The 12540-nt window shown below is 41.3% G+C and overlaps 1 long non-coding RNA gene across 1 annotated transcript in view; it reads right to left on the reverse strand.

Moving 5' to 3' along the window:
* LOC138376025 (uncharacterized) overlaps positions 1-10238 on the reverse strand; it is a 62726-nt gene extending 52488 nt beyond the window's left edge. Inside the window, exons 1-2 of the long non-coding RNA XR_011231641.1 lie at positions 10192-10238; positions 2914-3377 (exon numbers count right to left, since the gene is read on the reverse strand). This is a non-coding gene — a long non-coding RNA (uncharacterized lncRNA). The remainder of the gene's footprint in view (positions 1-2913; positions 3378-10191) is intronic.
* Positions 10239-12540: the final 2302 nt, after the last annotated feature.

Below are 12540 nucleotides of genomic sequence, written 5' to 3' on the forward strand. Positions count from 1 at the left end.
ATCATGTCCACACTTTTGTTTGTTGTTCTGGGAGGGTAAATGTTCATTCGTTAAAATGATAGGCGGCTTCTTCTTCTTTTTTTTTTTTTTTTTTTGGAGACTGAGTCTCACTCTATTGCCTAGGTAGAGTGCAGTGGCGTCATTGTAACTCACCACAACCTCTAACTCCTGGGCTCAAGTGATCCTCCTGCCTTAGCCTCCCATGTCGCTGGTACTATAGGCACACACTACCACGTCTGGCTAATTTTCTGTTTTTTGTAGAGATGGGGTCTCACTCTTGCTCAGGCTGGTCATGAACTCCTGAGCTAAAGCAATAAATCCTCTGGCCTCACCCTCCCAGAGTGCTAGGATTACACCCGTGAGCCACCACACCCGGCCACGGTAGCCTTCTTGAATTGGATACTACACTGGTATAATGACAAAATTTAATTAGAATATTTATTTTACATTATTTCTAAAATAGCTTAAATGGAAAATTGAGTTGGAATGAAAATCTGTAGATTTTCTCTGCTTTTTTCGCAAGCATTCATCCTAGCAAGCTTAGTTCTTCTGATTGTCTTTTGACTGAACCCTAACAATTTGGGTGCTTTTAGAAACTTTTTAACCAGTGTGCTCTCTCTTTCTAGAAAAAAATCCAGTTTTGATGTAAATCCTGTAAGTATGTAGTGGTGAAATATGTCTTTGGATACAAAGTTCTAATTAATTGATTAAAAAATGTTCTTAATTGGAGAGAGGAAGAACACTATCTACTGTGAGCTGATTTTTGTGAGAGGTGAGAGGTGTGGATCCAGTTTCAATCTTCTGCATTGATTGAATTTCCCAGCACCATTTATTGAATAGGGATTCTTTTCCCCAGTGTATGTTTTGTTTGCTTTGTCAAAGATCAGATGACAATTTGAGGATGGTTTTACATCTGGGTTCCCCGGCCTGTGCCAAAGTTGTATACCTCTGTTCTTGTACCAGTACCATGCTGTTTTGGTTACTATAGCCTTATAGTATACTATAGCTTGAAGTCTGGTAGACTGATCCTTCCCAATTTGTTCTTAAGGTGCTTTGACTGTACGGGGTCTTCTCTGGTTCCATACTGGATTGATCTGGATAAGAAGCTTCTAGGGGAGCATCTTTTTGGAGCACTTAACCTCTACCTCAGCTCAGGGCACTGAGTGGATTATTATTGCTCTTGGATAATCCTATACTAAAATCTTCTGTCTTATGACGTAAATCAGGCAAAATATTTCCCAAACAAGTACAGGCTGTCTACCTGAATATCTTCTGTCTTGTGCAAGTCGCTTTTTTCCCCATTGAGATCAACTGCTAATTTTCTATTTTGGGCCAAATGACAGTCCTGTAGCAGAGCGTGGGGTTTGCAATGTCTTGGAACTGAGGGAGAGGGGCTGAGGCTTTTGTACCTTGAGTCAAAAATCTAAAGAGGCCTTGTGAAAGCCGTCCCCACTTGGGTCAGGACATTCTGACCTGGCTGTGACCAAAGTGAAACCAGGGACAACACCAAGAACACCTCCTCTCTTGATGCCCTCTCTTACTTGCCGGCTGTGGATAATGAAACCTTCCTTCTCCTCCCTCTTCCCTCTCCTTGACACCCTGGCTCAGGCTGGATCGGGGTCAAGGGCAAAGGTGTCAACATGAAGAGGGAAGGAGTTAAGCTCTGACTGAGTAGGGGACAGGTTTGAGGTGCAAGAAGTCAAGGGCTTGAGTTCTCCTTGTGATTATAATGAGTTGACTTCAATCAGGGTCACCCCTGGGGTGAGGTAGGGTTTTAACATTTATAACCAGTGCCTAGCTCATAATAGGGGATCAATAAAATACAGTCAGCCCTCTGTATGTATCCATGGGTTCTGTATCTGTGGATTCAACCAATGCGGATTGAAAATATTCTTTTTTAAAAAACATCTGTACTCAACACGTATGGGCTTTTTTCCTTGCCATTCCCTAAACAATACAGCGTAACACTATTTACGGTAGCATTTATTAATACATAGTATTGGGTATTATATGTAATCTAGAGCTGATTTAAAGTATACAGGAGGTTCTGCTTAGGTTATATGCAAATACTGTGCCATCTTCATCAGGAACTTGAGCATCCTTGGATTTTGTTATCTGTGGAAGGTCCTGGAACTAATCCTCCAAGGATACCAAGGCTAGTTGTATGTCTTGAATGAGTTGAATGAGCTAAAGTTCTGAGCCTGGTAGAGTTCTTGCTCCTGGCTCTGTCTTCTCGCTTTTTCTTTCCCTCTGGCAGGCATATTGAAGTCAGGAGTCCCAAAGGCTTGCACTCACCTCCTGAGAATGCCTTGACCAGCAGAGCTCTAGGTAAGCCACACTGACTCTCTAGAGTGTGTTGCTTCTTTGATAACTTGCTGGTTCTTTCCACATTCTCTTTTTCTTACTGTTAACAGTAGTCAGATCCAGAAAACCAGGATGTGGACTTTGGGAGGAAGGGACTGGAGGAGCTGCTTTGCACTTAAGCCCCAGGGCTGCTTTCAGCCATGTGAAAGAGATCTTCCCTACCCGCCAGCCCAGCTCACCAGGGTCTGCAGGAGCATTCAGGCCAAAGTCTTGCAACATGTATTTGTTGCATGGCCTTGTCCTTTGTGCTTTTGTTTGTGTTTCTCTCAATGACATCAGGAGAGAAGGGGTTTAAGGGAAGGGGAGGGGAAGGAGAGAGGCATTTGAAATCCTGAGTCCCTGCCACCCCCCTCTATGTAAATGTCTGCTCCTTTTTATTAAATTTTTTGTTCATAATATGACTTATGTTATTTATGGAAATCTGGGGGAAGGCTGTGGTCAGAAGCTGAAATATCGTCCGTCTGCATGCCAACTTACCGTTCCATTCATTTCAGCCGCGCTGGCAGGCAAGAAAGAATAGCAAATGAAGTGAACAGATTGTGTGCTTACCGTGTTCGAGGCCCTGGTCTTTGAACTTCACAGTAACCCATGAGGTAGATACTGTTACGATCTCCATTTACAGATGAGGAAAACGAGTACCTTGTCCAGGGTCAGAATTTGTCCAAGGTCTAGGAAACAAATTCCAGCAATCTGACTCTGGAGCCAGTGTTCTTACCCGGCATGTTTGTCTCCCTCGTCTTCACGTACACAGTGAGGAACAGCCAACAGCATGCTTAGCGGCCCAGCCTGCCTGTTATACAAAAAGAATTTGCTTCTGAGGGTGGAAGGAAGTTCAGCTGCCTCGAAGAATACCAGTCACTCTGCACAGTTGATGTCTGGGATTCCACCGTTAGGTTTCCTTTCGACTTAAAGCTTTGTCCAGTACAAGTGACACACCAAACTCCATCCGTCATTTCCTCAGCGTGAAAAGGTGAATTAGATGTTTTCCTGAGTGGAGTGTTTATTGCTGTTACCTAAAGAGAGTTGCCATTTGGGTTTAATCATTATTTGTCTTCATAGAAGTTACCTAAATCTGAGTTTCATGGTTTGTCAATCATTTCGAAACATTTATTGATCAGTATAAATAGTGACCTTTTGTAGCACTTATTTATCATTTTGGAAAGGACGTTGACCTAGATAATTATTTTTATCTGGAAAGTTTCAGCAAGAGGACTGAAGAATCTGACTGTGGTAGCACAACCCAAAACCAGAGGGATTGTTGTATTTCTGTTCTCGGTGAACTAGTGTTTTGCTGGCACTAAAAATGAATTTCAGTCCAGGGTGATAAGTCGGTCAGCCAAGGGACAAGAATACCATATTTCTTTTCAATCCAGTGGGGTGCCCTTGGAAATCACTAGTGGCTGTCCACGAAGGAGGAAAGGCACAGAGAAGCCCTGTATTTGCCAGAATTATAATACACATTGTTGATTTTTTCCCCAAAGTCTCTGGAATATATTCAAGGAACTATTTTAAGGAATAACATCCTTATATGCCAAGCACATATATCTTTAGCATACAAAATGACTTCATTTTTCACACAAAATTGGCCTTTAAAAACGACTCGTTTGAACTTTGTTGAGCTAGAAAGAGGAGGCTCAAATGTTCTTCACTTCTTCCTCCTTTCCTACCAGACATTTGTGAATGTCAACTAAAACGGATTCATTCTGAGATGCTCCAAGATAATTGTGCAATAACACAAGTTACAACTATGTCAAAGGTTGCAGCAAAGTAGGATCATAAAGAAGAAAAGTAATTGGTAGGGTTGTTTCCAAGTTGAACAATAAAGGATTTTACTGTCCATCTCTGGAGTAGAGGTTAGTTTCTAATATTCATTTTCCAATGGCATTTGTCACAGAGAGCCAGGAAATCTATTGTTTCCCAAGTGGTAATCCCACACATGTTCCTTACTCTAAATGAAGCCTAGAATTTGAGCTTCATCCTTCAGGCCTTGACTGAGAACTTGCCAAGGCTCCACTCCCTTGCTAGGCACCGGGAAAATCCAGACTTGGACGCTATCTTGGGACACTCATGGTCTTCTGGGGGAGAGAAGCCCTTACGGAGGTAATTGCAGTAAACTGTGCAAGTGCCGTATTAGAGGCATGTCATGAGCAGCTCTTCCTGGGATGCTTGGAGACACCTTCCTCCATCAGGCAACTCTTGAGCTGAGCCAGCAAGGCTAAGTAGTACTCGCAGAGTGAGAAGGGGCACATGGTGCCAATCTCAGCGTGGTGAAGACCTGTGTTTAGGGAACTGCAAGAGTATTTCTATTAATCTCACGATTATCAAACTATAATACTCTTGATCTAGCTCTGCACAATAACAATTACTGCAATTATTGGTTTTCTTGAGAAGTATAAAAATAGGGCTTTGTGTTTGGACAGCTCTACCTTCCAATCCTGATTCTACTATGTACCTGCTGAGTAATCTTGAAACTCTTACAGTCTCTCTCTAAGCCTCAGTTTTCTTACTTGGAAAATTAGCTTAATACTTATTTTTTGTGGTTTTCTATAGGTAACAAAAGATAGCATATGTAAAGACATAACAAGTAGGATTGCCAGATTTGGCAAATAAGAATACAGGACTCCTGGCCAGGCATGGTGGCTCACACCTGTAATCCCAGCACACTGGGAGGCAGAGATGGGAGGCCTGCTTGAGACCAGGAGTTTGAGACCAGCCTGGGCAACATAGCAAGACCCTGTCTCTACAAAAAATAAATAAATAAATTAGTCCTAGCTACTCCGGAGGTCGAGGGGGAAGGTCTCTTGACAGTGAGCAATGATTGTGCCGCTGCACTCTAGCCTATGTGACAAAGTGAGACCCTGTCTCCAAAAAAAAATGACCGAAATATTACATGGGACATACTTACACTGAACAATTATATGTTGTTTATTTGAAATTCAAATTTAACTGGGCATCCTATATTATTTTATCTAATAATAAATGCTAGTAATATTTTATTTAATAATGCTAATAAGTTGAGTGAACTGTAACTCAATAAGTTACTGGTATGATCAGTAATTTTTATGCTGGGGAAGCACGGACTTGGAAGAAATGGGAAATCATGTTGTTAGGAGCCAATTTTTTTAGCAAAAGAGAAAAGACCTGTAACTCTGAAATCTGAAAGATATTAAGTAAAATCTTTGTGATCTTAAACTTGAATTGGAAATAGTATGAACTTGCGATTTATTTTTTTCTCTCTAAAAAATACATGTTTTATAGCTCTGCCCACTGAAAAGGCCTAAGGACAATGATAACCCAGTAGCAATTACCAGATGGTATTCTCTAAATACCATTCCCTCTAGAAGGAATGTTGGGGAAATGGCTGATTCCTGGTCTGGGGAAGGAGTGCAGAAGATGAACCTGGCATATCATTTGTGCTGAAAACAAGGAAGTGCTCACAGATGATGGGGTCATGTCAAAATGACCGGAGCCGATCCGCGGGGGCTTCCAACTGGCCATAGATGAGATAATTGAGCATCAAAAAGAATAACTATGATTGATTGAAACTCATTGAATATATAAAAATCTATGAATTAAAAGTAAGACTGAAAAAATACATATCCAAAACAAATGAACCAAGACTGTTTACCATCGGAGGTAGCTAGCGCTCTAACATCACACTTTGAAAATTGGTCATTAAAGGGGAAGAAATGAAACATTTACCTTGCTTTGCACAAACTGCAGTCTTCTTTGTGGAGCTGCCACACCAATCTGGAACTGCTCAATTTAAAAAATTATTCTACATGCAAGCGAGGCCCTTCTGTGCTGAAGTCCCTTTATTGGGGTTTCTGTTATATACAACTGAATCTAATTGTAACTGATCCAACATACTTAAATGGAACTCTCCGTTTTATTGACAAATGAGGTTGCTTTCTCCCCGAAGAGCTAGAATCCCTTCAATCTTTGCTCACTGTACAGTTTCTTGCCTTCTGCCAGTCCCCTTCATCGAAATAATAATTATAAATCAGGGGTGCATAATTTCAGCTCAGGAGAGGTATTGGACAGATTCTTGGTTTACAAGAATTAAGTAAAATTTCCACAGCAGCCTTTCCATACTGAAGGTATTAAGAGAAGATATAAAAAAAGTACTTTAAGGATGATGGGGAGGAGAAGACCGGGGGTATCAACTTCAGATTCAGATTCGACTAATATTTAGTCAAAGATGCTCTGGGCCAGGCCTTTTGCTAGGAGATTTCATGTACATTATCTGATTTCATCCCCAGTGATTTAATCTCAGGACTCTAGTTTAGCTATGTGTTTCTCTTTCCTTCATCAAAGTTTCATTAATTATAAATGAGATGTTGACATTGCACCTTTTTATTTTTTTATCACCACCCTTCTCTGGAGGTGCTAATGAAAAGTAAGGTATCCAGAAGCTAAATCAGAGAAGCCCATTGTGGCAGGCAGAATAATGGCCCCCCAAAGATGTCTGCAGCCTTGAAACCTGTGAACACTTTAGGTTACCTGGCAAAGGGGAATTAAGTAGCAGATGGAGTTAAAGTTGCTAATTAACTGACTTTAAGAGAGGTGTCATAGATTAGCTGGGATTAACCAGGTGGGCCCAACATAATCACAAAAGTCCTTAAATTGGAAGAGGAAGGCAGGAGAGGTCAGAGTGATGCACTGGCATGAGAACTTGACCAGTAGCTGCCGGCTTTGAAGATGACAGAGGACCATGTGCCAGGGATGTGGGTGACTTCTAGAAGCAGGAAAAAGCAAGAAAACAGATTCTCCCCTAGAGCTCCCAGAAGAGAATCCAGCCCTGCTGACACCTTGATTTTAACCCAGTGAGACCCATTTCAGACTTCTGGCCTGGAGACTGTAAGGAAATAAGCGTGAGTTGTTTTAAGCCACCAAGGTTGCGCTAATTTTTTAGACCAGCAGTAGGAAACTAATACACCTGTGCATGGCCAGAAAGTGAGAGGAAAAAAATTATTCTACAGATGACTAGCAGATTTGTGAAGACAGTGGAGTTCACAGCAGTCAATGCAATGGTGGCCTGTCGTTACTGTACCTGAAAAATGTCAAGATTTAATGAGGCACTGGCTGCCAACAGCATTGGGGAGAGCCATTCTTTGCAGGACATAAAAGTAACGGGTAAGCAGATCAGAGAAGTCTAAGAAGTTACTAGAGATGCCAGGTGCAACTCCTGAGTCCTAAAGCCAGGGCATGCTTTGACAAGGAAGTACTGAAATAGCCCAAACTTTGACACTATGTTGTTCTTTCTACAATCCATGATCCCAACCTCTAAATGAGGGGTAAAAAAATGTTTCATTTTATATCTACATTTTTTCTTTTGTAGGCCAGCTGTTTCGCCTTTACACAGAACACTTAAAAAACTAAAAGAAAAAATTTTGTAGGATCTGTCTCTATTAATTTTTTTCCTATTATTTTTCATTTTCTGAGTACACGATGGGCACTTGAATTCTGCACACTGTGGTACCTCTTCCTACCAGGAAAGTTTTCTCCTGCTGTTCATTTATTGCTTCTGTTTGTTCTGGCCTGTGTTGCAGGAATAACTATTGTCTTTCTGTTGAACCTCTAGTCGCTGCCCTACATATTTATCATATTTGCACCTCTGTTTTTTCTCATGCTTCTTGGGAGGTCTTCTGCAGGTTACTCTCCAAATCAACTGCTTTCAGTTTTCTTCCCTGTCAGTGTGATGGTTTAACTCTGTGATCGTATTTACAGTTTTCCTCAAACAATCATCCCGTTATCTCATACAGTTCTTTTGATTTTTGACTCATCTAAAGCTCCTTTTTCATGTTTGTTGTCTATTTCAAAAGATCCACATTTTCCTAAATCTTATTGAGAATGCAGATGTGGTTTTCTAAAAATTATAGTTTCCTATAAAAATATTTTCCAAACATTTATTCTTGAGTGTCAGATTTTCCATTGTTTATATTTTATAATGTTTTATAGATTTCCCCCACCACTTAAAAAATTTTAATTGTCCTTGAAAAAGGAGAGCTGTACGCAATCCTGGTAAATGCCGGCCATCATGGGGAAACGATCAGTGTTAGAATCCTTCATTTGCATCTTAGATCGGAAGACTGGAGTTGCAAACCACCTAGCCCATCTTTCTGATAGCTTGTTGCTTTTTATTTATTCTGCGTCTGTTGATTGTAATCTCCTGAATTTTAGGAGATGGGGCTTCTGATCTTCAAAACTGATCTGCCCTGCCCCCAGGGGGAAACATGGCCAGCAGTGTGGGTTCAGCTGGTGTTCACCCCCACCCCAACTTAGAGCCCCTCTGCTAGTCTCTGGGCTTCTCAGTCCAGGCTTTGGTACATGGACATTCTTTCTGACAACCAGCAGATGGCTGAGCGGCATTTTCTAGTTTCTAATGCCACTGTAACTCTTCCATCTCCTTTCTTTGGGTCCATGAGTGTTTTAATAGGATGAAAGAGGAAGCGCAGTCGATGCTGCTTGGTTTCTGCCCTCTGGAGGCCTTGGCTGAGAATCCGTGGAAACTTTTCTGCTGGGCTTTCAGAAACTTTTCCTACTTTCTAATTTGCCTTGACTCCAAAATATGAGCCCTTTGCTCAGCTATCCTGGTTTCTTCCCCTTCCCTCTGAAATGCCACCCTCATTCCACAGCCGCCATCTTCCTAGAAGTTTCATAGGTTGGGCTTCTCCAAAGCTGACTCTGAGATAGAGATTAGGGTGCAGGGGGTGTACTAGGGAGTTGCTTGGGGTCAACAACTGTGGAAGGAACGGCAGGAAGCAGGATTAGGCAGAAGTCGAACTGAGGTACAATCCTCACAAAGGCCTCAGGTAACCCCAGAAAGAACTGTGTTCATTTGTTTTATTTATTTATGTATTTATGAGACGGGGTCTTGCTCTGTCATCCAGGCTGGAGTGCAGTGGCACAATCATAGTTCACTGTAGCCTTGAACTCCTGGGCTCAAGTGATCCTCCCAGCTCAGTCTCCCAAGTCGCTGGGATTACAGGCATGAGTCACCACACCGGGCTGGGATAGCCTTTTAGATGTCCGGAGTTGGACACGGAGCCAGAACTTTATATCCTCAAATGATCATTCTATAGCTATGGGCTGCCCTTGAAGGAGGCATGACCTTAGGTGAGGCAGTTTAAACGGGTTGATGCTGAGGACTGTCTTCCAGCAGCACTCCCCGTCGCTCAGGGAATAAATCCTTCATTCCCGAGGTGGGGTCTGGGTGGTAGCACAGTCTACACGAGGCAGGCATTAGCTGAGACAGGCCAATACTTTGGCTTCTGGGGTCTAAAGGAACTGAGTTGAAATAACACTGAGTGCCACCCTTCATGAATTGATCGAGGTACAAGGGCAAGATTATAAACTTTTTGCAATAGATTAGAGTAAGATAATAACCAGCTGGGCTTAGATTAGGAACCATAATTGTTCAGAGTACTTCAGGCTAAAAATATCTTTGATGACGATTCGTGAAGAAATTATAGGCTAGCACTAGATAAATACAATTCTCCACTAGGAAGTGGCGAAAGCTAATTAGCAGTCACCTGTTTTGAGAGATAAAGAATTAATACAGAGACTCCTGGGCTTTGAAGAAAACGTGTGTTGTCTCTGTAACCTCCCTACATGTTATGCAGGAGTCGGGAGCTGATCACAAACTTTAAGTGCCAATGGGGTAGATTCCTATTGCACTCAGCTGTAGGTGAATTCCCCGTTCACGTCCTGTCACGTTGTGGGGCAGCAAGGCCACAACACGCGGAGACTATGATTTAGTTGCTGGGTATCTGCTTCCTCAGAGGCAAAGCCTCCGTGAGCCTCAAGGCTCACAAACCCGCATACCTGCAGGTCAGGGAGCCGCACGGGGAGCAGAGTGGCCAGTGTCCGTGATGAACTGCAACAGGGACACTCCGTTGAAGTGTGGCCCTTCCTCAGCACCGGTTCCTCACTGTGTCCACGTGGGACATGGGCCTGATGCTGCCAAATCCTTTGATTTCTCAAGAAAAACTGGAAATCCAGATTTCTACGTGAAATACCCAATTTTTTTTTAGTGAAAGAAACTAATTTCAGATGAAAACAACAATGTTGTGTGAGCCAAACAATAAATGTCTGAAGGTGGAGTCAGGCCCGTGGGCTGCCAGGTTATGACGTGTGTGTCAAATGTTTTATCAGAAACCTTTTTGGTGAGGTTAGTCAGAGTTAATGTATAAACAGAATGACGCTACAGTTTATGGTAACAGCATGCTGTTATTTAAATAAACGGACAACACCAAGAATGTTGGCAACATGCATTATAAGGATCGTAACTATATATTTGTTTATATTTGGCAATAGTGCAGGTCAGCAAAAAAACTTTAAGGCTTTTGAGCAAAGGCCATTATAAAATATTCAGAGACCAAAAATCTAATGCTATTTGACCTTCAAAGTCGGTAGTGGCCTGTACACACACTATGTCATATGAGCAGTATCTTCTTTCTATGGGGAGTCACACCTCCCTGTTTTGGGGAATTACTCTTCTTTCCCCACCCCCACCCCCATTCTGGTCACGTGGTTCCATTGGGAGCTGCCGTGTATTTGCCCCACCTTGATTTCCTGCTCATTATAGGTTGGTCCGATCCTGAGTCCTGACCCAAGTCACACAAATCAGAACTCCCTGAGGATGTCCCTCTCTGGGGTGATTTCTTTCCCCTCCGTAAGGATCTGATGGCCCAAAAACTGAAGTGGAAAAATAGATAGCTGATCCATGCAGGGCTGGGGGATGGCAAAGTCAGTACGTTGAAAAGTCAGGGGATTGAGGGAGTCTAGCAAGGCAGCAGATGTATTTTTCATTTCTTTTTATTAATTATATTCTGGAGGTTTTGAAAAATAAATTTTAACACGTGTGTTAAAATTTAATGTGTGAGCTTTTCATTTAGCATGAAAGAGGAAGCGAGTGAAACAAAAACATGGGTGATGAATATGAAGGCTGAATTTGCTAAGATGCTTTGGGATGCCTGTGGTAAAAGCCTTCCACGCTAATGTTAGCCAAAAGGGCGACTTACGGCCTCAAGCAGCTGAGAAGTCCAGGAGTGCATCCAGCCTCAAGCACAGCTACATCCAAGGGCTCAGACAATATTACCAGGGTCATGTCTTTTTCACCTCTTGGGTCTTTTTCCCCCTTCTTCTCTTGTCCTGCCTTTCACTGTATTAACTACATTTTATTTTTTCCATGCCCCTCTTCTATTGTTTTATATATGTGCGTGTATATAAATCCATAATTTGTATGTTCAACAAAGTCTAAATTTGTTGAACAAGTATCCATCTTTAAACAATAAAGATGCTACTTTTACTTCTCTCCACACTCTTCCCCACAACTCCCATGTTACTACTATCTGAAATTTTAGTTTGGGCTTGTTTTTAAACATGTAATTTTTAAAACACTTATTATTCACTTTGATTTTCCTACTCTATTTTAAATGATGTATTTTCTTACTGGGACTTTTTGCATCCTTTGTTTAAATTCATTTCTTTTCTTGCTGGAGTCTACCTTAGTGTAGTTCTTGCAGAGAGAATCTTTGGATGATAACCTTTCTAAGTATTTGTATGCCTGAAAATATCTTTATTTTGCCTTTATACTTGGATGATAATTTGGCTTGAAATAGAATTCTGGATCCAAAATTACTTTTTTTGCCTTCTGGCCTCCAGAGTTGCTGATAATCTCATTCTTGTTTCTTATAGGTATTGTATCTTTTCCTTCTGATAGTTTTTAGAACATTTCCTTTATCTCTGATGCTCTGAAATTTTACATGTTATATCTATGGGTATGTTCTCAATCTATTCTGCTACATACTTAATGGGAATCTTCAATTTGAAGACTCATTTTTTTTCCTTTAGTTATAGGGCATTCCTGCTAGTACCACTTCTATATTACCTCTTCACTATTCTTTCTATTCTGTGCTTCGGACGCTCCATTAAATATATATTGAAGTGTCTGGATGTGTCCTCTTTGAACTTTTCTTTAGTATTTTCATTCTCTTTATCTCTTTGAGCTGCATTTTGGTAGGTAAACTTTGTTTAACTTTCTAATTATTCATTCGCTCTTCGGCAGTAAAGAAGCTGCCCTTAAGTTCATCTATTAAAATTTTTTTTTAATTTTAATAACTGTATTTTTCACTTTAACATTTCTAGCTGGTTCTAGTGTCATAATGCATG

This window comes from Eulemur rufifrons, chromosome 28 (assembly GCF_041146395.1).
Source record: "Eulemur rufifrons isolate Redbay chromosome 28, OSU_ERuf_1, whole genome shotgun sequence".
Classification (NCBI taxonomy): domain Eukaryota; kingdom Metazoa; phylum Chordata; class Mammalia; order Primates; family Lemuridae; genus Eulemur; species Eulemur rufifrons.